General features: G+C 43.9%; 1 protein-coding gene across 2 annotated transcripts in view; it reads left to right on the top strand.

Annotated features, from left to right (window-relative positions):
• The first annotated feature begins 449 nt into the window (after positions 1 to 449).
• The window catches only part of VRK1 (VRK serine/threonine kinase 1), a 71,509-nt gene continuing 48,911 nt past the window's right edge, over positions 450 to 23,047 (top strand). For both annotated transcript variants that reach the window (XM_054567058.1, XM_054567059.1), the window contains exon 1: positions 450 to 497. The gene's annotated coding sequence lies outside the window, so the exon portion shown is untranslated. The remainder of the gene's footprint in view (positions 498 to 23,047) is intronic.

Raw genomic sequence — 23,047 nt, 5'->3', positions numbered from 1 at the left:
GAAAACGCAAGTTCAAGTTAAGGAGGCAGGGGAGACACTCAGCCAATGGGAACATAGGACTATTTTTACATCCTACCCGTTGTCAACACTTAGTTAATAAGTCAAGGCGCTGCGAACATTGGCAATAATTATTTTGCTGGTTACGACCTTGAGGCGTACAGTCTCTGAGCAGGACCGACTCAGAGCCTGCAAGCCACATTTCCTAGGGAGAGAGGGACTGGGATCCGATTTGGTCTGCGAAAGACTCCATTTCCCAGCATGCAGTGGGAGCGCGGGTCCTTGCCTCCCGGCATTCCGGGGGAGGTAGCAGAGCCAGAGCAGGCTCCGCCCCGCTCTGCGGCGTTCTCGCTCGCCCCGCCTCCCCCAATCCCCGCCGAGCCAATGGGAAGGCCCCATACTGCAGAGTCTGAGAAGGCCGGCGCCGCAGCGGAGTTGCGAGTTGGCGAGAGCGGCGGGAAGTTCGTACTGGGAAGAAGGCGTCGGTTCTGCGGCTCGGGGTAGGGAGGCTGCGGACGGCGCGGTCCGAGAGCGCGGTCGCCGAGCCGGGGCCATGCAGGGAGCTGCCGGGGGCCGAGCCCGCTCGGGGCGGCGAAGCGGCCGTGACCTCGGGCAGTCCCGGAGGCTGCGGGCGGCCCGGCGCGGGCGTCCTCCGCAGCCTGCTCTCGCTCAGGCCCCGCGGCGACCCCGGGCTGCCCGAACGAGCCTGGCCGGCGCCCAGGCTGGCGCCCAGGCTTAGTGGCGCGTTCTGGACGGTGTGTTGGCGTGGTCTGTCCTGGGCGGTCGCGGCCCGGTCTGAGAGATGGCGCCTGTGCCAACCTGGACTGACGAGGTTCCGCTGCTGTCACGGAACTGATGTGCTGGAGGGTAGACAAAATAGACGCAAATACGATCACTTGCAGGTCCCCAAAAGCTCCTTTAAAATGAGGACAGGCGATTGGGGGCCCGGGTGATGGGGGCGAGGTGGGGGCATCTTGGAGCAGGTGACGTTTGACTTGAGACCTGAGAGGGGAGAAGGAACCGGTCCCGCGAGGGTAGCTTCCAGGACCGCCCCGTGCCTACCTGCCCCCGCCCGGAAAGGGCTTGCCCTTGAGGGCCTGGCGCCAGGCGGCAGAGCCCCGAGGGTGTTTACGAGGGAGCACTTTGCTGTCTGTCCTCTGACCGTTCCTCTTCTGGTCTTCTCTGTCCGTATCCGGCAGGGCGGCACCCTTTACGGATGCACCTGTCATCAAGGGCAACGAATAGTTTTTCCCGCCGTCTTGAGAGTTTTTGGGCCCTGGTTTCATACTCTTAGGTGATTTATTTCACTTCAGCAGACAGCACCAGAGTCTTTTGGGAGGCAGGCGGACAGACTAGGTTCCTGTTGAGGCCACCCATTTTTCTAACTTCTCTGTCAAGACAGCCATTTTTCGTCTTCCTAGCGACTATTCCTTTCCCTCCCCATCTCCCTTTTTCGGAAGAACTTGGAAAGAGCAGTGTTGCTGTTGGGAGGGTGGCGCTTTTAGGGAACTGTTTTCGTTGTTTTCCTTTCTCCTTTTAAAACTGGAATTGCCCATCTGTTGAGCCTGAAATTTGCGGGAGTAAAAAAAAAAAAGAAAAGAAAATGGAGAGAGGCATTTATTTTTAAGAGTTTAGAGTTAAGACACCTTACTTTTTATGACATTCGGAGCATGATACTTTTGGGGAGAATTTAATCTATAATTTTAGAGGGAAGCAAGGGTTCTTTATATAATCACTTTATTCAGGTTATGCTTGTGCCTGTTCAAAATGGCAGGTAGTAATTGGAGTTAAATTTCTGGGTAGATAAGGTTATGTTCAGCTGCCACCTCGAGAAGGCAATGAAACTTAAGTCGTCAGCAATGGCTCTGTCTGCAGAAGCTATCACATGGTACTTCCTGTGCATCTCAGCATTGCTGACCACATTCTGGGCTAATGCAGTAAAACAGCTTGAGTTTGATAACAGTAAACTCGTGTGAAGCATTACTGTCGAATTAGTACTAGTATGTAGTACAAATGGTATCCAGTTTATAGTGTGATGGCTTCCTATGTTCAGTGCTGCAAAAATGATGAGAGGATATTTGTTAAACAAATGAGGTAATGGCATAATGTGTCAAGTACAGAACCTGACATGTAGCAAGGTAGTGAGTGCCCAGGAAATGGGGATAGGACAAGCTTGTCCTAAGTTTTATTCCAGGATGCAAGTGTATAGTTTAAAAATAACAGTAATGCATCCAAAATGTTGACAGCTCCTACCGTTAAATTTTTCAAATAGGCTAGCTTTTTCTTTTTTATTTAAGAACTAATGTGAAATAATGATAAATAAATAAGTGAATGTCCCAGATGTTTAAAAGAGGAAAAAACAATGTTTTTTTTGTTTTTTATTGTTTATGTTTATTTTTTATGTTTATTTTGACAACTGTATTTTTTCCTTAAAGCCATTCCTATTTAAGATACAATTTGCTATGAATAGAGTTTTGATTTGAAGGTAAAAGTTACTGAAAAAGAAGCAAAACTTTAGAGTTTACCTTGTATCAAATGAAGGATGATGTCTGAATTTATACAAATGTGCAAATGGTGATCTCTATATATCAGACAGTGCAACTTAATGGAAATTAAATCCTGCCTCTTTGTGTATGGATGTGGGTGAAGCTTTCAGGAAAATTGGTCTTGATGGATTCTGAGAATGGGCTGGTAACCGAATAGGACTGGAGAATATTTTTCAGACTGGTTGGACATTTGACTTGCTTGCTGAGGTTATTTTTCAGAAGGAGTGGAAATGGGCTCATTCAGTCACCAGGTATCACATGCCTACTGTGTGTCAGGAACTGCGAGGTGCAGTCTCTTCTTGCTATTTTAGTGTTTTGTTGAAGCAATTTTTCTTTATTTTAAATTAACAGAGGTCGTTCTTTTTGACTTTAGTTGTCTAGCATCCAGCATGCGAGAAGGTAATAAACGTGTAGGACACATTTGAAAAACTGTACTACTATTGATAAAAGAGAGCAAATAAGGAATTTTTGATGAGGATGTCAGATTAATTTAGAAAGGTAACAGAATCCTGACAAAGCACTCAGCTAGGTGGTATAACCAAGATGTGTTTGCATTCAAGGATGTATTTGGCTCTTTTGATCGAAACTCCACTTACTGGCCATTAGAAAGGTGCGTAGAAGGTTGTGTCCTTTATGCCCCCTACCCCAGACTCCAGGATGATATTCAAGTACCTAGCGTTCTGAGGTTGCTGTTTTGTGATGTCTTCTTTATTTTTTAAAAAAGGTTTTATTTATTTTTAGAGAGAGGGGAAGGGAGGGAGAAAGAGAGGGAGAGAAACATCCATGCAAGAGAGAAACATCGGTTGAACCCTCAACCCAGGCACGGTGCCTGACTGGGAATGAACTGAGGACCCGAGGACCTTTCACTTTGTGGGACGACGCCCCCAACTGAGCCGCACTGGGTAGGGCTGCGGTGGCTGTTTTGAAGTCACGTTCATTATTCTGGTTCTGGATGAGGTATGGGTAACACTTTAAAAAAATAAAAAAGCTCTCTGGAGAGATATGAGGTATGCCTTTCCCCCTAATAGGAATTAGATTTTTAATATTCACCAATAAATACTAATGACAAGAAACTAATAATATTCTTCAGTAAACTTATTAAGAATTTTATTAGCCACAGCATCAACTTTGTCAGCAGGGAAAAATACATTGTGAATCATATTATTTGTTTAGTCTTCATGTAGGTTCAGGGATTTTCATGATTCTTTGCAGTAACTCCATGGGTCTCTGGCCCATAGGAAGGGAACCAGCACTCTAGGATTTGAAATGATAGACACTGCTCACACTGGCTGATATTTAGGATGAATATTAAACACACACTGAAATGTTTATCAGTAAGTCATGTAAGGGGGAAGATATACTAGAAGGAAGTCATATAATTAAATTGCAGGGTTATTACTTTGAGATTTGGGAGTGTTCTGTTATATACTCCCCTCACCCCCCGCTGAAATTTAGGATTTCCTTAAATCACAGATGCAGGCAACAGACCACAGTAGAATTAGCAATACCTATGACTTGGTCACCAGTAGAAACCACAGATATGTTTTATATCATTTTACCATTATTGTAGGTATCTTGAAATATGGTTTATTTACCAGTTATCATATACTTCTTAAGCAAATGCCTACTTTATTGGAAGGACATACTTATCGTGTGGAGCTCAGTATCTGGAACAATGTAGTTGGTTCCACAAGGGACTAAATGAGAACTGGAAAGTCATTAGGAACAAGGAATGCACCATCCTACTCTGTTGGGGGCTTTATAATTTCTTCCTGTGCATTTATTTAATATTCTTTGCAGACTGGCAGTCTTGCTGCTGTTTTCATGTGGGGCAGATAGGTTTGCTCTAGACCTAGCTCCTAGTTTCAAGAACCCAAAAGAGACTATTATGTGTCTAAATGTCTAAGATAACTACAGCTTTATTTCATGTTAATTACTTTTCTCATTATTTTTCCAAGTAACAGCTGATCAGATATCATTGTTTGATGGTACTGTGTTTAAATGCTTTGTGACCACATTTCATAATGCTAAGTGTTACAGATGATTTTTGGTCTTCATAAACTGTTTGGAAGACATAGAAATGGAAACTTCTACTCTTTTTAATGGCATTGTTTTTTTTTTGAGTTTTTATTGCTGTTTACTATATAATATGGCAACAGAGCCATCAACATACATATTATATCATAAATTCTTTGTGTAATAAAGAAATCTCTTATTTGTGAGTCAGGAAAAATGTTTTAAAAATTTATTTTTTAAAACTAAGATTAGGTGATAACATTTAAGGCAAATTTTTGTTGGTTTTTTTTTTCAGGCTTTTAGAAAATATTTTAGAAGTTGTGACTTTCAAATTTATATTACCTCTCATGTTGCTGGTAGGAATGTAAAATGGTATAGCCACTCTGGAAATTAGACTGACAGTTTCTTAAAAAGGGAAACGTATACTTCACATACAACCCAGCAGTGTACCCCTGGACATTCATTCTAGAGGAGTAAAAGCTTTTACTAACACCAGGGCCTATACATGATGTTCATAGAGGTTTTGTCTGTCATAGCCAGAAAGAAACAACCACACATGTGCTCCAGTGGGTGTGTGGTTCCGTAAAATGTGGAACAGCCAGGTAATGAAATACCACTCGTAACAAAAAGGAGCAAACTGGGGACACATGCGTCAGTTTAGATGGAGCTCGAAGGTCATGGTACTGAGTGAGAAAAGCCAATTTCAAAAGGTTGTGAGAGTGTATGATTCCGTGCATATAACATTCTTGAAATGACAAAATCATGGAGATGGAGAACAGGTTAGTTTTTGCCAGGTTAGGGCCTGCGGTGGTGTGTCACTATAAAAGGGTAGCACAAGGGAACTTCTTCCGGGTCATAGAGCAGTTCTGTACCCTAATTGTTGTGATGGTTACATGAATTTTTACACATGATAAGATGCCTTAGAACTACACAGACCGCAAACAAAAAGAATGCAAAAACTGGAATTTGAATAAGTAGTTTAGTTACTAATGCTGTATCAGTACAATTTCCTGGTTTTGGTAATTATGCTATGCTTGTCCATTGATGTCTTTACCACATTTTATTGAACCATTCACCCATTGACAGACATGTGGGCTGTTTCTAGTTTTTGGCTGTTACCAGTAAAGCTGCTCTGAACACTCACATACAGGTTTTCGTGTGAGCATAGTAAGTCTTTGTTCTTCAAGGGTAAATGCCCAGCAGAGCAGCTGTTGGGTTGTAGGGTAGGCGTGTATTTAACTTATTAAGAAAATACCTGCTTCCCTAGAGTAGCGGCGCCGTCTTACAGTCCTGTCACCACTGTGTGAGACATTCAGTTTCCCCGAATCTTTGTCAGCGTTTGATGTTGGCGATATTTTTTGTTAACCGTTATAATAGATGTGTCGTGGCATCTCGCCCTGGCTTTAATTTTTATTTCCCTAATGGCTAACGATGTCAGACATTTTCATGAGCTCATTGCCATTAATGTCATATTCAGTGACTTGTCTATTCAAATCTTTTGCCCACTTTGTAACTGGATTGTTTTCTTATTGTTGAGTTTAGAGTTCCGTCATATATTCTGAATACAAGTCCTTTTCCAGATGTATGACTTGTAAATATATTTTCAGCCTGTGTCTTGTCTTTTCATTCTCTCACAGTGTCTTGTAGCACAAAGGTTTTTAATCTCGACGAAGTCTAACTTACTTGGTATATGGATTATGTTTTTGGTGTCACATGTCTCATAACTCTTTGCCTAACCTAGATCAGGAAGATGTTCTATGTTTCCTTCTAAGTGCTCTTCAGTTTTATGTCTTACATTTAGATCTAGGATCATTTAGGGCTCATTTTTACATAGAATATAAGGTTTAGGTCTTGGTCTTCCTTTTCCTTTTGCCTGTGGTTGTCCAGCTATTCCAAAATCATTTGTTGAAAAGATTATCCTTTTTTCACAAAATTGTTTTCTTAACCTTTATTAAAAAACAAACAAACAAACAGTTGGCCATATCTTGTAAACTGCACACCAGAGTGAAGACTGGAAATGAGTAAGCCATTAAGTATGAAAATTAATACAGATTTATTAATTAGCTACAATTAATGACACGGCTTGAGTCTTGGTAAAGGTAAGTATAGTTTTGAGAGGAAGTGCGAAAGCATTTAGCGGATAGCTTGAGCAAAGGTAGATCCTAGAGAAAATAAGTAAGAACTGGCTTTTTTGGGGAGTCATTGAGCGAAGCAGGGGGACGTATAGGGAGGGTCGTTGGGTCATGAGTATGGAAAACTGCTGGTTGGACAGTGGAGTTTATAATCAGTTTCATGGGCTACCAGGAAGGTTCTGTAGGTTCTTGAGAAGGAAAATAAAATGGTAGAAATGATGTTCAGGGTAAGTTGTTGTAGGTCATGTATGGCAGTAGGAGGTTGGTTGGAAGAACAGGATGCAGCCATGATCTTTTAAGCGCTGTGTAACGTGTTTCCCAGCTCGAAAACTGGTCTCTTCTGAATGGTAAGGCCCTAGTTCTCTGTAGAAGAATAATGGTAGGTTTCAGATTGCCACTGTCCTCAGTGACGGATACTGAGAACTGTAGTGGACTTTTAAACTCCTTCATATTAGTGCTACTTTTAGTTAGTTGTACATGTGGGAAGAAGAGTAGTTTTTAAAATTTTTTTGGCTCATTGTTGATATGGATCACATTTCTTATCAGGCCTAATAAGGGTCCAAGAGGTGAGCAACTGAAATGATAAAAACAGGGTTGATAAATTGGTCCAAAGAGACAAAGTTAATGGAATCACTTTTATTTATTATGGCAGAGAGGAGACTCAGGGGCTATTTAATCAGTGTGTCCTGATACTTGTGTATGAAGAACTGCGCGGAGAATGATGATGACCAGCTGTTCTCAGAACCGGGGAGGACTGAAAAAGGACAAATGGCTCAGACGGCAGTGCGGGGTTTTAGTCTCAGGGAAGCATTTCCAGGCAACAAGGACACGAGATGCTTCGCGCCAGTGATCCGAAAAATCCTTAAAGGTAGAATGGGAACCTGGACAGAGTTGAAGAACATTATAGTCAGGGGGATGTGGCCGGCGACGGCCCTCAAGTCCTAACTTACTGTGACTGAAAATACTGTTTCTTTTTTCTTAGCACCCACTTCGTGATTTCTTTCCCTGAGCAAATTATACTTATTTTCTATTTATCTGTGGGAGTCTCATTTGGTTTCTACTTTCTTTTGTGCATTTAAATGATTATCTTGGAAATAGATGAGACTTCTGTCATTTAAAAAATAACTACTCAACAAATAGAACTTACTTAATGTCAGACAGACTACTAAATGTCAATGCATTTCTACTTTTTAATTTAGAGCATGGAAAAGTGTATTATCCCATTAAAAAAAATCAATGATGACTTGTTGAGCAAAGGGTCTACATGCATACCACTCCATGTATTAATGAAAGATTGGCAGTGTGAAAAGTTTTAGGGTAACTACTTATTTGTCTTCAGAGTACCTTTCTGTTTGATTTAATTTTCTTAGTCTGATTTTTTTCCTACCATTCTAGATTATTTCCCCACTGATATGTTGAATTGACCAAGAATACTTCAGTTTTTGATTGCAACCCTTCGGTATTATCACAGAGAATTTATTTTTCTGCAGAAGAGCAAGCTCTTACGGGGCTATGCAAGCTGCCCATTTAAAACTATCTTTGCTTGGCACCTATGCCCTGGTGACAGTTTGACCAACATGTGAGCAGGCACAGTGCCATCCTGACAGATGGGCTTGAGTGTAGGCAGCCAAGAAACCATGTGTCTGCATCCAGCGTATTTGTTAAGGGCAGGGTTCCCAGTTGGGGATGTTCAAACGTCTGTCCATCCTGAGCTTTCACGCCTGTGGATAAAGGGATGTCATCATTAATCTCAGCTTCTGACTGAGAGTCCATGGGTATATAAGAGCTTCTTGGCTCTTGCAGAAGTAGGCAATTGGGGACAATCAGGATAATTGTTCTCTCCTTCATCATAGGACTACTTCAAATAATCCTTTCCCCTTTCTCTAGCCAGCTAAGTTTGCATGAGTACAAACCTGTCCCGACATTGTCCTGCTACTTTTAGAATATGTGCAGCTTTATTTGTTTTATAGAGTGCACAAGCTTTGGAAGTCATTTAATATTTATGGTTCGGACAGTGATGTATCCAGCTGGGGCTAGGTGGCTCTGAGGTCAGATAGTGACTGCTGAATGACGTCAGGGCAGCCTAATTTTACCTTCAAATCAAGGTAGAATAATACGTATTCCACAGGGTAGTTGCGAGAATTAACTGTGAAGTGGGTACACGAGTCGCTTGATACAGTGTCTGGCCCGCAGTTTTCAGTGAGTGTTTATTGTCATCACTGTCACTGTCACTTTAATGTCCCTGCTTTTCTCTGGACAGGTATTTGAAACAGATAACCCTTTTTTTAAAACTCATTTCCCATCTTTCTTGGAAGTCATGTCCTAGATAATATCACCTCATCTGGTCTATAACAGAAGGCTTCCAGTGACAGGGCCCTCTACCCCTAGAAGCGTTTTTCAGCCAGGAGACTAGTGACGTTTTAGGCTGCTCTGTGTTGTGGAGGGCTCTCCGAGGTCCAGGGTGTTCGGCCTTATCCCTGGCCCGCGCGCACGCCGTCTTCGGTTGAGGACCGCTGCTCTGCAGACAGCCTGCCCTGTGTTCAGCGGAGCTTTGACTGTCGGGAAGTTTTTGTATTCGCTGGAAGTCTGCTTTCTTATTTTCCCACTCAGTTCTACCTTTTGGAGACACGCAGAACAAGCCGAGTCCCTCGTCCACACGTCCTTTCAAATATGTGAAGGCGGACATCAGGTCTTCTCACTGTTCTGAATGGAAACACCTCCATCCAGAGGCCAAGTTTTTCCTTAGAAGGCATGATTTCTCATCAGTTTACCACATCAGTGGCTTTCTTTGATTAAACTCCATTTTTAAACTGTAGTGCTTAGAATTGAGTGCAGTACTTAGCATGGCTCTTGTTCTAGATACAGCACTTTTCTTCTGTGAATAGGGGAAGGAATATTACCTTTCTTCTACGTACTCTGTTCTTAACAGCCACTGTATCCTTTTGATGACCACATCATACATTCGACCTAGAGTTGACTGAAACCCCTTGGTTTGTTCAAACCGTATCTTCTTCATCTTTTATGCATTAATGTTGTGGTCCAGCCATGAGAGCTAATGCTTTTCCTGTTAATTTTCTCTTCATTGGAGTTAGCTAACTGCAGTCCTCGGTTAAGTCTCGGTTGCCTCTGAAGTCTCTAGTTTAAAGGTACGAGTAGGGGATGCTGATGCCCTCAGCTGAGACTGAAAGCACAGGAGAAAGGGGAGCGCGTGCGAGTGTAAAGTGGGTTGAGGATGGGAGCCCGGAGAGCCCCCAAGCTGGAGTCCCGGTGTTAGGAGCAGCTGGGCAGAAAGGAGGCAATGCAGCAGATGGGGGCGGGGCGGAAGGCGGGGCGGAAACGGGAGGAGTGGCTGGGGCGTTGGAGTGACTGTGCTAGGAACTGCGGGAGGCACTTGAGCACAGAATGAGCGGGGCCTGCTTTCTGCTCTCTGCCCCTGTCTGTTTGCTCCAGGTTTAGTCTTCAGTCCGTGGCCCTGCTGGTCAGTCACACCTGAAAGGCTGGAGTCATCCTTTGTTTCTCCTTTATACCCTTACATCTGTTGGGTTACCAAGTTCTGCTGATTAATTCTTTTTAAAGTAATAGCATTCGTCCTGGGAAAAGTGCACACTGATTTTAGACATCTGAAATGTCTAGCTCAGTGGTGTCTCTCTCTCTCCCCCCCCCCCTTAAATAAAGACCACCCAGATCAAGACATTCATGGACTCTTCTGGCATTCCGGAAGCCTCTGCTGTCTCCTTTCCAGTAGTTACTCCCACCCAGCGTAACTGCTCTTCTGACTTCTCATCCTTATAACTTAGTTCTGTCTGGTTTTGCCCTCATATGTAAATGGAATTATACCCTATGCGTTCCTTTTTACCAGACTTCTTTTATCCACCATCGTGTCTAAAATTCATCCATTTGTTTCATGTGTTTGGTGCGGTGTTTTTTTTTTTTTTTTTAAATAGCTCAATAGACCTGGTTATTTATTACTGCATAACACATTAGTTTTGGTCATTGATTACTGTATAACATACCACTCCAAACTGAGTGGACTAAAACAACAACCACTTTATTCTCCTCATGGATGCCGGGTTAGGGTTCGTTAAAGATGTAGAAGAATCATTAACTACTCCTTCATTCACACGTAGAGCGGGCATATCTTGAAGACCAGGCCTAATCTGGGATTGTTGAGCACCTAGGTGTTTTTTTTTTTTTTTTTTAATAGCGGCTATTTTATTTTTCCAGTGGTGTATCTAAAACAATTTAAATGAAGACAGAAACTTCCATTTGAAGCTTGCTTTATTCTTTACAGCTTTGGAGTCCCCGGCGGGCGGTTCAGATTGTGTTCAGATACTGCTCCTGAGAACGCTGTAGTGGGGTTTATGATCTGACATGACCCGAGGAAGGTTAATGTCACTGCCCAAAAGCAACGATGCCATTGAGGAGGAGAGGAGGTGTAGGAAGTACCAGGTGAGCACAGTCTCTCTGGCCCTGGATAAAACCACAGCCACCCGGAGGGCAGCTCCTGCGTTCTCCTTCTGGACCCCCGTAAGGAGACACCAAGCTTAAACTGGACATTGTGTGTGTAGGGGCTACATTTCTGCAGTGCACATGCTGCTGCTTCTGCTTTTGGAATAAGTCACATCTTATTACCAGCACCGCTGTTGCTTTAAAGGTGGCCCTGCCTTGGTTGCAGATTTTCCTTGAGGCCCCAGCTTTTCACAGCAAATTGGCTGGATTCCCAGAGGAAGTTTCCGGAGAGTCATTTATTCTTGTAAGTGATATAACATCACTTCCTCTGGACTCTATTGTTTGAAATAGATGCAAACCTGCCTGGATTATCCAAGAGTAGGGAACATAGACCTCCTATCTTTAAGGGAGGTGTGTCGAAGTATATCTGGCTGTTTTTTAAACCACTACAAATTATATACCACAATGTGTTTATCCATCCTGTTGTAGTTGGATATTTGAATAGTTTCTAATTTATAGCTGCTATAATCATTCTTGTTCAGATCTTTCAGTTCACATATATTCGTTTTAGTTGGGTATCTAGGAGTAGAATTACTGGCATAGTGTATATGTATCCTCAGCTTCAGTAGGTAGATGTTGCCAAAGTTTTCCAAAGCGGTTGTACCAGTTCTTTCTCCTGCCAGCAAAGTGTGAGAGTCCCAAGGCCCTGCAGCCTTGCCCCCACTTGGCACTGTCAGTTAAACATTAAAAACATTTTCTCTTAGCCGTTCTGTGGTTGTGTGGAAGATCTCATTGTGGCTTTAATTGGCATTTCCCTGGTAACTAGTGACTTGAGCTCCTTTTCATACACTTGTTAGCCATTTGCGTATCCTATGTTACGAAGTGCCTGTTCAAGTCATTTGCCCATTTTTTTTTACAAATTGGATTATCTCTTTTTTTACTTGTTGAAATGAGGTTTTAAAATATATACGTAACGTATAATAGGTCCCTTTATTTTATATAGATCGAACTGTTTTACATGCATATACAGTTCTTGCATTTTCTACTTAACTGTATCTTGGAGACCATTCCATATGTATAGGAGGAAACTGGAGTATCTTGTACTAGAAAACTAGGGAAACACTTGAGACCGTTGGGGTCCTGTCAGAAGGACACAGCGGCCCCTTGAAGGGCTTTTCGCCTAGCGCAGAGCGGGAGAGAGAGGAGCAGTTCCGGTGTGCAGGGGCGGGCATGGCCTCACACTGGGGCGTGTCATTCTCGAGTCGCATGTGAGCGGCCCCCCGCCGCACACTGCAGACCAGGTCCTCCGAGTGCCTGATCAGGTGGGGCGAGGCGCGGAGGCTGTGCCACCCACAAAGTACTCGGCCAGAGCAAGTGACTGCTGCTTCCTTAGCAGTTACATCTTCGTTTAGTCACTAGTCTCCCCTCCCTTAGGAAAGATTTCTTGAGATGCCCAAACGTAGAATGACCCCACTTCTGACAGCATCCAATTTAGAGAAAACCCTGCTTCCCTAGGCGCGCCCCCCCACCCCCGCCCAATTACCCAAGCAAAGCCCAAATCCTGCAATAGATTCTTTAGAGCAGTCTCTCACTGCGGTGTCCTGCTGGCCCCCACGGTGTGTGTCCTCCCAACTTGCTTAACTGCGAGGGTGTGGCGGGCTGTGGCCGAAGGGCTTTGACACCAGAGACGGTTGGAGCAGCAGCCGCAGCAACATCAACAGCAGTTACAGGGAAGTGGGTAAGTGACAATACGGGCACACAGCAAAATTCAAAATGTAGCACATTTTACAAACAAATGACCAGGGGAAGGAAAAAATTAAGAGTGAGATGGCATTTATTGATTAAAAAGATTCAAAGACACATCAGCCAGATGCAGTGACTAAAAAATCAACCACAAGAAGATTTTTTTTGAGACCATTGAGATTTGAACGTACAGTCATACTTTGGTACTGATCGGCTTTAGAACTCGCCAAACCCTGTATTTGTCGCATTTTGACAAAAGAAATGTTTGAGCACTCAGTGTTTGCTTGAGACCGGTTGCACTGGCCAGAACTTGCCTGAGTCACGACACAGCTCCGCTAGAGAAAATGCTTCAGCGTTCAGTGCTCATTGGTGTCAGCACTTGTCACAAGTTCTGGAACGAGTTAGTGATGAGGTACCACAGTATCTTACTAGATACTAAGGAATTATTACTAATTTTGTTAGGTGTGACAGTGATATATGGTGGCTGTGTTTTAAAAAAAGTACCTGTTAGGCCCTGGCTGGTGTGGCTTGGTTGGTTGGAGTGTCGTCCTGTAGACAGAAAGGTCATGGGTTTTATTCCTCGTCAGGGCACAAACCCAGGGTTCAGGGTAGGTCCCCGTGGTGCGGTGCACCAGCAAGAAGGCGATCAGTCTCTCTCTCTCTCTCTCTTTCTCTTTCTCTCTCTCTCTCTCTCTCTCTCTCCCCCCCTCTCGTCTCTCTCTTCCCCTTCTTTCCCTTTCCCCCCTCTCTAAAAAAAGCGGTGAAAACAATGTCCTCAGGTGCGGATTTAAAAAGAAAAAGGAACCTGTTAGAAGTATTCACATAGGAAGTGCAGTGATGTGAGGTGGGTTTGGTTTAAAATTGGGGAGGCGCCGGAGGACTCTCCAACAGAATTTGTTAAGAAATTGAAATTTCGGCGGCTGTTGGAGCTAGGTGAGGTGCGCACGGGAGGGTGGCATCTTATTTGCCTCCTTTGTGTGTAGTGTTTAAAAACTTCTCTAATAAGAATTTTCTAAAAGCTTTTTGTATTTTTCTGTGAATTTGCCCCTTCATGTCACTTTTTCTTTTTATCTTTTTCCTTATAATAGAGGATTTTTGAAGTACTAAGAAAATGAGCCTTTTGTTATATGTTTTGTAGACATTTTTTATTTTTAAGTTTATTTTTTTAATCTGGAGGATTTTTATTTCGTCAAATTTAGCAATTTTCTTTATGTCTTGAGTGTTTTATTTTGCATGTTGCTTAGAAAAACCTTGTCTCACATTCTGAAAAATTCTTTTTCTGTTTTCATCAAGAATTTTTTTAATGACTGTGGTACACTTCTGCTGATACTTTGGTTATTTGGTAATCCTAATTCCCTTTTAGAGTATTTAGAAATATTCTCCTTTTGAGCTCTGCTGCAAGAATATAGAAGGAGAAATGTTGTTCAGTAGTTCCTCCATATAGACTTAATAGTGAACACCCAGAGAAGTAATCGTAAACAAAATTCGGTAGTTTATCCCCCTTTGCCCCCCCATAGGAGAACTAATGAGAAATTTGTCATTTACAGAACTGTCAAAATATGCTAAATGTTATGTAAGGATATTAACAATATAGTGCCGAATTTCTAATTTTGGGGAAAGCTTGCTTTACATAAAGAAGCATTCCTTCCAGCTCTTTCCTTTTAGGGCTTATGGGGGAGGGTAGCGGCACTTCCTTTTGAAGTCCACATCCACATCCACATCCCTCCCTCCCTCCCTCCCTTCCTATGTTATTTCTCCATTCTCAGAGTATAACTTCCTGTAAGCCATCAACAACCAGGGTATCTGATGAGGAAGGGCGAGCATTGCAATAATTTTTTAAAGATGCACGTAGGCTGGTTCCCCAGGATTTGTAAGAAAAATGTGTGTTTGAGAGTTTTCACAGACCCAAGCAAAGTGATGATGATCTCATCTAGATAAGGTACTGCTTTTAGATGCAGGCCGGTTGCTCTCCTGGCCCGTGGGAACAACCTGTGTTTAAACCACTGTTCGCAGAGAATGGGGAAAGGGTATTGTGATAAGGTTCCATCAGCTCAGGGAGATGCCGCGCGCGGTGGTTCAGGAGCGGCTCTAGTTTGCTCTCCGAGACCCACGGCTCTAGTTTGCTCTCCGAGACCCACGGCTCTGTACTCGATGCCTTTGCCTGGGCCCAGCAGGGAGTGCCCAGCTTCTAATACGGAGGGGAGGGGGATAGGTAGATGAACAGATTTACTGCAGTGTCTGCTTCATGGTTGGTTCCTGGACGCCTGGTAGGCCTTGGGCATGGATCTTCTGCCCACTGCATCAACACTCAGAAAGGAAGTGGACAGCAGAGGTTTCCCAGAAGCCTGCCATTCTCGGGGGAAGGGGGGAAGTCGGGCAGTGAGGCTGTCTCGGGCTGGTGTTTGAAGTCCTGCCGCGCTGTGTGGTCTGTTGTATCATTTAAAGGAAATGAGAGTTGAGGAGGTGTATTCGATGCTGTATTTAAAAATTGTATTCACTTTACCACAAATCTTATAATGTAACATTAATCACTTTCCTAATACAAGTAAAAATAATTATGGCTAGGGAGAAATTTTTCTTCTCTGAAGATACTCATTTCCTGTTTCGGAGTTGGAAGTGAGAGTCTTCACCTAGTTCTTTCCAGCTTGGGTGTGAAAACATGACTAGTGTGACAATTGCTTCAAAGATTGTATCATAGTTTGAGTTTCGCTTCATGTTTTTCAGGAATAAACCTATGAATTTATAGAATCATTATTTCTGGTGGTTCACTTCTGTAATCTTATGGTTTGTTGTGTTATGTTTGACTCTTATTTTGCTAATGTTACTAAAGGTACCATATAGTGTGAAATGTTTTTCATATTTTTATTCATTTACATGGTTCTCTGAGTGACACCAAGGGACTGATTGGGTGTCCCTATCAGGAACTCACAGTTCACCTTCTGTGACTCAGGTTTTTATGTTAAATGGTATTAGTAATAAGTATATTTTTATTCCTGTGGCTGTCCTTGCTGTTCTGCCTCAACTGTAGGATTTGTGTGGACAAAATGTAGTAAATATATGAAGACTCTTTGTATCATTGGGAAGTGGCTGTATAAACTCAAACTTCAGTATTACTCAGATGATTTCTTAGCTCTAATCAAATGCATTAATCAATTTCTGATTAGCTGGCTCATTTGTAAGAGAATTGTCTTTAGATGCATTGCTTTCAAATTGTTCCTGATGTAATTTAGCAAAAGAGGTGAAGAAGTTCTTTGTTGACCAATTATCTCTTGTTTCATTGTATTCTTTAACTTACCGTAGTTTGGCAGGAAGCCACCTACACCAGTATATGTAATTCCTAATCCCAAATAAGTTAGAAATACAAATGAATGATTTTGGCTTGGGACACAATGGGATGGGAAAACAGTGATTTTTTTTTTTTCGGTTCTTCCTCTGGCATTCATAAAATAATTTATATGTTTGACCCAACTTCTAAGATGAACTAGAGGAGACTTTCATTAAAATTATCTAATCCAGTAGAGTTGTATGTAACAGAGGCGGTACATTGAAGTCAACCACTTAATGAAGAAAGGCCGATGCACCGGGACACCGAGATCAGTGCTGGCTGGCCTGCGCATCGCGGCCTGCGCGGCAGGAGAGCACGCCACCCCGGGCCCCTGTGGAGCAGGGCCTTGATTGTGGGGGTCCCGCTGGCAGGCAGGACGGAGAGCTAAGGTGCAGAAGCGCTGCCTCAGACAAGGGTTAGTTTATTATACCTTTGCTCCGCACTTTCTGGCGCTGATTGGAAAAGAAGACACAGGAGTTTCAAAGCTCTAAATATGGAAGAGGTGCTTTGTCCCACCATGAAACTAACAGTTTGATTTTGTAGGTGTCTACAGCTGCTCAATGTCTTTAAATAAATAGCTTCATCATGGATTCAGAAACATCCTTCACCTGGAGGGCATTTTACTGTTTCTTCAGTGAAGCTGATGATACAGTATTGAATCACAGCTGTGTCGTGGTGTTTCTGCATGACGCTGGCGCGGCTTCCCGAGTCCGCAGAGTGCGTTTCGGTCATGTTTGTCAGCCTCTCACACGGCTTCCGGCACATGCTTCAGAGATGTTTTATAAATGCCTTTGGAATAGGTGAGTTCATGTGTTCAATTTCCTGGCGAACGAAATTGCCATAAAGATAGAGCTGAGGAAATCTAGAATAAGAGGAGGCTAGCATGTTCCCTAGACCATCTGTCACTAACGTCAATTGTTTCTGCTTGGCACTGAAGACTTGGTTTTTGAGGGATGGGGCGGGGGGTGGGGAGGGGGGTAGCTTGTGTAAAGTTAAAAGAATAAAAGAAAACCTCTTAGGTTATTCTCTAACCCTCTGTTTAGTGGCTAAAAGTCAGTGCAGTTTTTAAAAAACATGACATTCTTACTATTCAGGAAGGACTAAGGCATTAGTTATTCCAGCAGTAACTCCATTGTAGTAACTGGTAGCTGTTTCTGCCTTGCCCCTCCCAGTCTATTGGATGCAGTTAACCAGAGTGATCTTTTAGAGCTCAAATCAGAGCAGGCCACTTCTCTGCTCAAACCCTTCCCGTGAGTCCCTGTCTCACCGAGAGTTAAAGTCTTTGCCCTTACAGTGGCCTGTGTGTCCGATGTCAGCGCCACATTGCTGATGTCAGTCAGCTGCTGTGCTCCCCTGGCTCATTCCCTGGCTCTGCGCCAGGCTCTGCGCCAGCCTCCGCGCTGTTTGTAGAACAAGCGGGGCATATTCTTGCCTCAGGGCCTTTGCACTTGCTGCTCCCCCAGTGTGGGATGCTCTTCCAACAGGTAATGCCAGCTTCCCTCCCTTTATTCTCTAGTCTTCCTTTAAATGTCACTTGCTTGTAAGGCTTTACCAGATACCTTTTAAATTTCAAACCAACTCTCAACTTCCAGTCCCTACTTTATATTTTTTCTTAGCAATTTTTACTGTTGGACATAGCTCATATTTTAATTTTTAAAAAATTATCTCTCCTAAATAAACATATAAACCCAGTGAGGGCAGGGGTTTTTGTCTGATTTGTTCACGGCTCTATTCCCCTCTTCTAGAATGGTTCTGGAACAAAATATGTGCTCAGTAAATATTTGATGAGCAAATGACTTAAAGAAGCAGGCACTACAAATTGTAACACTGTAGAATTCTATGGGGCCCAGTATTTTTATTTTAAATTAAAAAGGGGCATAGCACAGTGAAAGTTTTTATGTTTCCTGTTAAAAAGTTGCAAACCAGTTACTCTAGTACAGTGCTGCCAAATAATGTACATTTAGGTAAAAGGAGAGTAGAGCTTACTCCAGGGCGTGGCATCTTAAGCTCATGACATCTCTGGGCCCCACTGGAAGAAGAAGAGTTGTCTTGGTCCACACATTAAATACACAACCACTAATGAAAACTGAGGAGTAAGAAAAAAGGCCCATGCAGAATTTTCCTGCTATCCGCCACCACAGATAAGCAAACAAGTCCTCACATAATAACCCTAATCATGTGGCGGCCCTTCTGATAATCTTTTAAAATTGTTGAGCAGGTCCCAAGTTTGTGATCACTAATTTAGAAAATGTACATAGCTAAGTAATAAAACTAAGAAATGTTTTAGGTAAATTTATGACTTTGTGTCGGGCCGCATTCATAGCCACCCTGGGCCCCGCGGGGCCCCCGGGGCTGCGGGTCGGACGCCCCTGGCTTAACCCTGTCCTCTACTTTTTAGGGATGGAATTAGATCCATTACAAACCCGCCCCTACCTTAGGGTGACGTTAGTGGTAAAAGGCACTCAAAATTTTGGATTTGTCTAAAGTTTATATAGTTCAGTCTATAGATGGAATGGATTTTGAGAATGGAATAATACGGGTTAGCAAACTATAAAAAAACGTAAAAACTTGGGTGAGAAATTGGTCTGTAGGAGATTTCTTTTTGACCGAAGTGTCAAGAGTATGATTTTTACTTTGATTGGGGTGTTGTGAATTTAAATACAAGTACAGTACCTGCTCTGAAAGAAGTATGTTTACCCTTTTGCTGAAGTCAGAGCCCTTACAGCGGCCTTCGGGGCCACTTGCTCCCTTGTTCCTGTGCCAGCTCTCTGCCCCTCCTCCTCCTCCTTTTCCCTGTCACTCCATGCCAGCCGCGCTGGCATCCTGACCCTTTTTCGGTTGCCTGGCGTGCTCCTGCCTTAGGATCTGTGCGCCGCGTACCCCTCTGCCGAGCACGCGTGCCCTGGATACTCACGGGCCGGCACCCTCACCTCCTTCCGGTCTTCGCTCAGGTCTTACCTTCTCAGTGAGGCCGACCCTGACCGCTCTGCTAACGCTGGGAGCCACCCCCTGCCACCTTGCACTCGCTGCCTTCTGTCCCCCTTGACCTGCTTTACTTTCTTCATTTTTCAACAGAGCAGTACATTTTTCAAAATATTAGATCATTTATCCACTATGTTTATGTGTCAAACGGCAGGACCTTTGTTTTTGTTCGTAGGTATCTAGAACGGTGCTGGTATGTGGCAGATAATCGATAAATATTAGTTGTGTGAATGAATGAATGCATGAATGAATGAATGAATGAATGAATGAACAAACCATTACTTGTCTTCATCAATTCACAGTTAATCTTATTTATTGCTGTGAAAGCTAGTGTTGCAGAAAGTGGAACAGGCGCCTTGAAAGACCACGCTGTTACTCGTCGCTGTGTCTCCCCGGATGTCTCGACGAGCGGCCTCAGCAGCAGGATGAAGCCAGACGGTGGTGTATTGTGACAGCAAAGGGAGGGAGTGTTCCAGAAAGGGAGAGTGAGCACGTGGAGGAGTGCTGCTAGCCCTGCAAAGGCGGGGTTCCAGGTGTCACGCGGATGCAGTGCCCTTCGCAGGGGTGGTTAGAGTGGGCTCCTGAAGGCGGAGTCCGGGAGGAGGGGCTGCGGGGCGAGCAGGGGGGCGAGCAGGGGCAAGGAGCGTCGCTGAGCACAGGCAGTTTATGACAGCAAAGGGGGGAGAGAGCGAGGAGGGTGGCGGAGGGGATAGCAAAACACTGAAAGGAGTGGCGAGCCATGAGCTTATTTAAAAGTTGATGGAAAGGATCTAGTTGAGGGAGATGCTGAACGAATGTGAGAAGGTTCATTAATGGTTTAAGTTCTAAGGAGGTGGGAGACAAGGCAAAGAAGGCCCTGGTGTTGGACAGAGGAGGTGGCTTTGCTAATGTGTGATGAGAGGAGAGAAGGAAGGCAGGGTGGGCAGAGCTGGGCCTCACGTTGTGGGGAGAGGTGGTTTGTAGGTGTGGGTTTTGGTAAGGTAGGGACTTCGCACCTGCAGCTTTTGTGTGTGTGTGTGTGTGTGTGTCTCTCTCTCTCTCTCTCTCTCTTCCTGTACACTAGGAGGTGAGTCATCTTTTGAGAATTATGAGTTAGGAAGGCAAGTTCTAGTTTTGAGGAGAATAAACAGAGTTTGACATAGTCATTGTAGGGAGTGGAAGAGATTTTAGTTGCTGGGTGTTTAAAAGAAGTGACAATATCCACTGCAGTTGGGTGATGTTCATTAAGTGTAAAGATAGATGTTAGGTACTCAAAGGAAAAAAACCCTCAACCTTTTGCTGTTTAATTTTACACATTTTTTGAGTTACTACCAAATGCAGTGTATTGTGGGACAGTTTTATTTTCAGGGAGCTTACAAACTGAGAGTGAACGTTTATCAAATGCAGTAAGCGCTAGGAACAGTGCTGAACCCCGAGATCGTACCAGCTGAGGAGGGGCGGTATTTGGGTGGGGAAAAGATCTCAGTAAAGGTAGGCTGGGGAGGGTGAGAGACAGCTTCACGCTGCCAAGAGTGGCGGTAGGGCCTCGTTGGTGCCGTGTCAGCAGAAGGGCGAAGAGTCCGATGTGCGCAAAAGCACCCCCTGGCCAGCGCGTCTGTGCAGCTTAAAAACAACGGGGAAGTGTAGGGTTTTACGGAAAGCTTCACAAAAATACACGGCCCTCTCAAAGGCGCTTGCGCGCACACCTGTTTCAGGGAATGTGTATGGCTGGGCACCCAGTGTGTGACAAGCTTCATACAGCGCTTGCCGTTGTCCGCCCGGGCTGCGATGGACTCGCAGAGCTCACTCAGTGTGAGTGCGGTTGCTGGAGCCGTTCGAGGTTTTTTCTCTCTTCAACAGGATGTTCAAAAAAGAAATGGCTTCAAACTTGAATCCAGGACTTGAACAATGCCAGTTGTCTAAATACAGTACCGTATTGTGATAAATATAGCTATTGAAATTTAAAAAAATCTCTTCACAACATTTTATTTTAATATTCATAGCAGAACTTTTTTGGAATGTTATATGAAAAACAGGACCATTTTATTATCAAAGCTGACTATTAATTAGGGTATTGTTTCAGATATAAAAGTTGATCTGCCACTGAAATTCTATTTGAATATGTATAGTTCCAAGCTTGCTTTGTGTATTTAATAACTTTAGTACCATAATTACTCTGTTTACAATTAAATTTTGGTGAATATGCTAATATGGAATATGCCAGGGAGTGATTTCAGCAAAGGGCAGTGTTGATTTGAATTTTGATGTGCTTTTCACTTGCATCTGCATTTCATTTAATATCAGTGGGAAAAGAAGTGGCGGATTACGTAGTGGATTATATGTGCTGGTAAACTTTTTCTTTGAAACATCTCTTTTGGATTGGCTCTCATAATAGTGCATTTTCTTTGTCTCAAGTGTGCAGAAATTATGCGGAAAGACTTGGTCGGTGTGTGCCCTCCAGTGTATTCTTTACTAGAAATCTTAATGTAGGTATTGGTTCTTTATTAGAAGAAACCGATAGTGTACTAATGTGATTGTTTAATTCGAATTAGTGTTTTAAGTTCTTTGGAAAATTCACTAACTTGCTGAAGAAATGCTATGGTTATGTTGTCACAGTTTTTGAGCAGGGACTTCTAGTTTTAAATAATTCTTTATTCTTTTCAGAAACCACCTGAAAAGGAACAAGGAGATTGAAAGACACAGATTTCATGTTCTCTAAAACTAAGAGGTTTACGGAAGTAAGCCTGTAACTTAAATAAGAGGGGCTGCCAAATGCAGTGGAGGTCAGATAGGGCATGGGAGGGTGCTGAAAAGGGACCCCGGGGTCCGAGACAGGTCCTGGACGAAGCTGGCAGGTTTTGTGTTCTCCGACGTAAGTGACACCCCGGACAGGCCCGCCCAGTAGGCTGGATGGGCGCTGGCAGGAAAGGGCTGTAGGCGCCCTGATGGTGGGATGGGCACGTTGGGCGTCCTGGTCATGGTGGTGGTTGCTCAGGTGTGTGCACGTGGAAGGTTACTCAGTGTTGAGCACATGAGCGGTGTGTTGCCTCTCACCTGCAAATTCACCTTCCTTTGCTCTGTTTGTGATGGTCCTTGAGTTAGACCCTGTAAACATCTCTTCCTTTTCGGCGCAGTGCGAGGTGTGGTCACTAGAGGGTGGGGGCGGGGGGGCACACTGCAAGGCACTGTGGGGGAGGGGCTACTCCGGTGTTGCCGTGTGCTTGGTTTCTTCCCCCTCCCTCGGAGGGTGTGCTGCCAGCCAGGCATCCTCTTGGTGAGGTTCTGTGGCGCCCCAGGAGGCAGCTCTTGCTCCCAGAGCACCCCAGCAGGCAGATCCCTTTGGGCCGGCCCCAGCCCCCTGGCACCCTAGAGGACTCTGCCACCCAGCGGGTCCCAGGGAGAGCCCTGTCTGCGTGCTCTCCGTCAGCCTTGTAGGTAGTAACTGCTTCCTGCACTTGTCTGCCTGTGTCCCCTGCGTGCCCTTCCCCCTTTTAGTGGGCACCGCCTAGTACAAATTGATAATTTTTTATATTAGATTTTCCTGTTTTAAGTTACTTGTGTATTTATCTCCTGACTGTACCCTGACTGTCATAACACTAATGATTTATGTAAATTACTGTTAATTTTACATAATAAAAAATGAAAAAAACATAAACATACTACTTGATTAATTTTTATGAAGTGAACACACTGTGCAAGGATCACCTGGAATGGGACACAGAACCTCACTGTATCTCCAGAAACTGTCCCCTGCCAACTCTGAGTCGTGTCCTCCCCCACGTGGCATCCCCGTTTGACTTCTGCCGTCATGGGTTAGCTCCGTGTGCTGTTACACTTCCTGCAGCATGTTGGCTCGTGTCTCACTTCTTTTCTACATG

This window comes from Pteronotus mesoamericanus, unplaced genomic scaffold, assembly GCF_021234165.1.
Source record: "Pteronotus mesoamericanus isolate MK-2021 breed Mesoamerican mustached bat unplaced genomic scaffold, CSHL_Meso_final contig_182, whole genome shotgun sequence".
Taxonomy (NCBI): Eukaryota; Metazoa; Chordata; class Mammalia; order Chiroptera; family Mormoopidae; genus Pteronotus; species Pteronotus mesoamericanus.
This window is presented reverse-complemented; position numbering and strand designations above follow the sequence as displayed.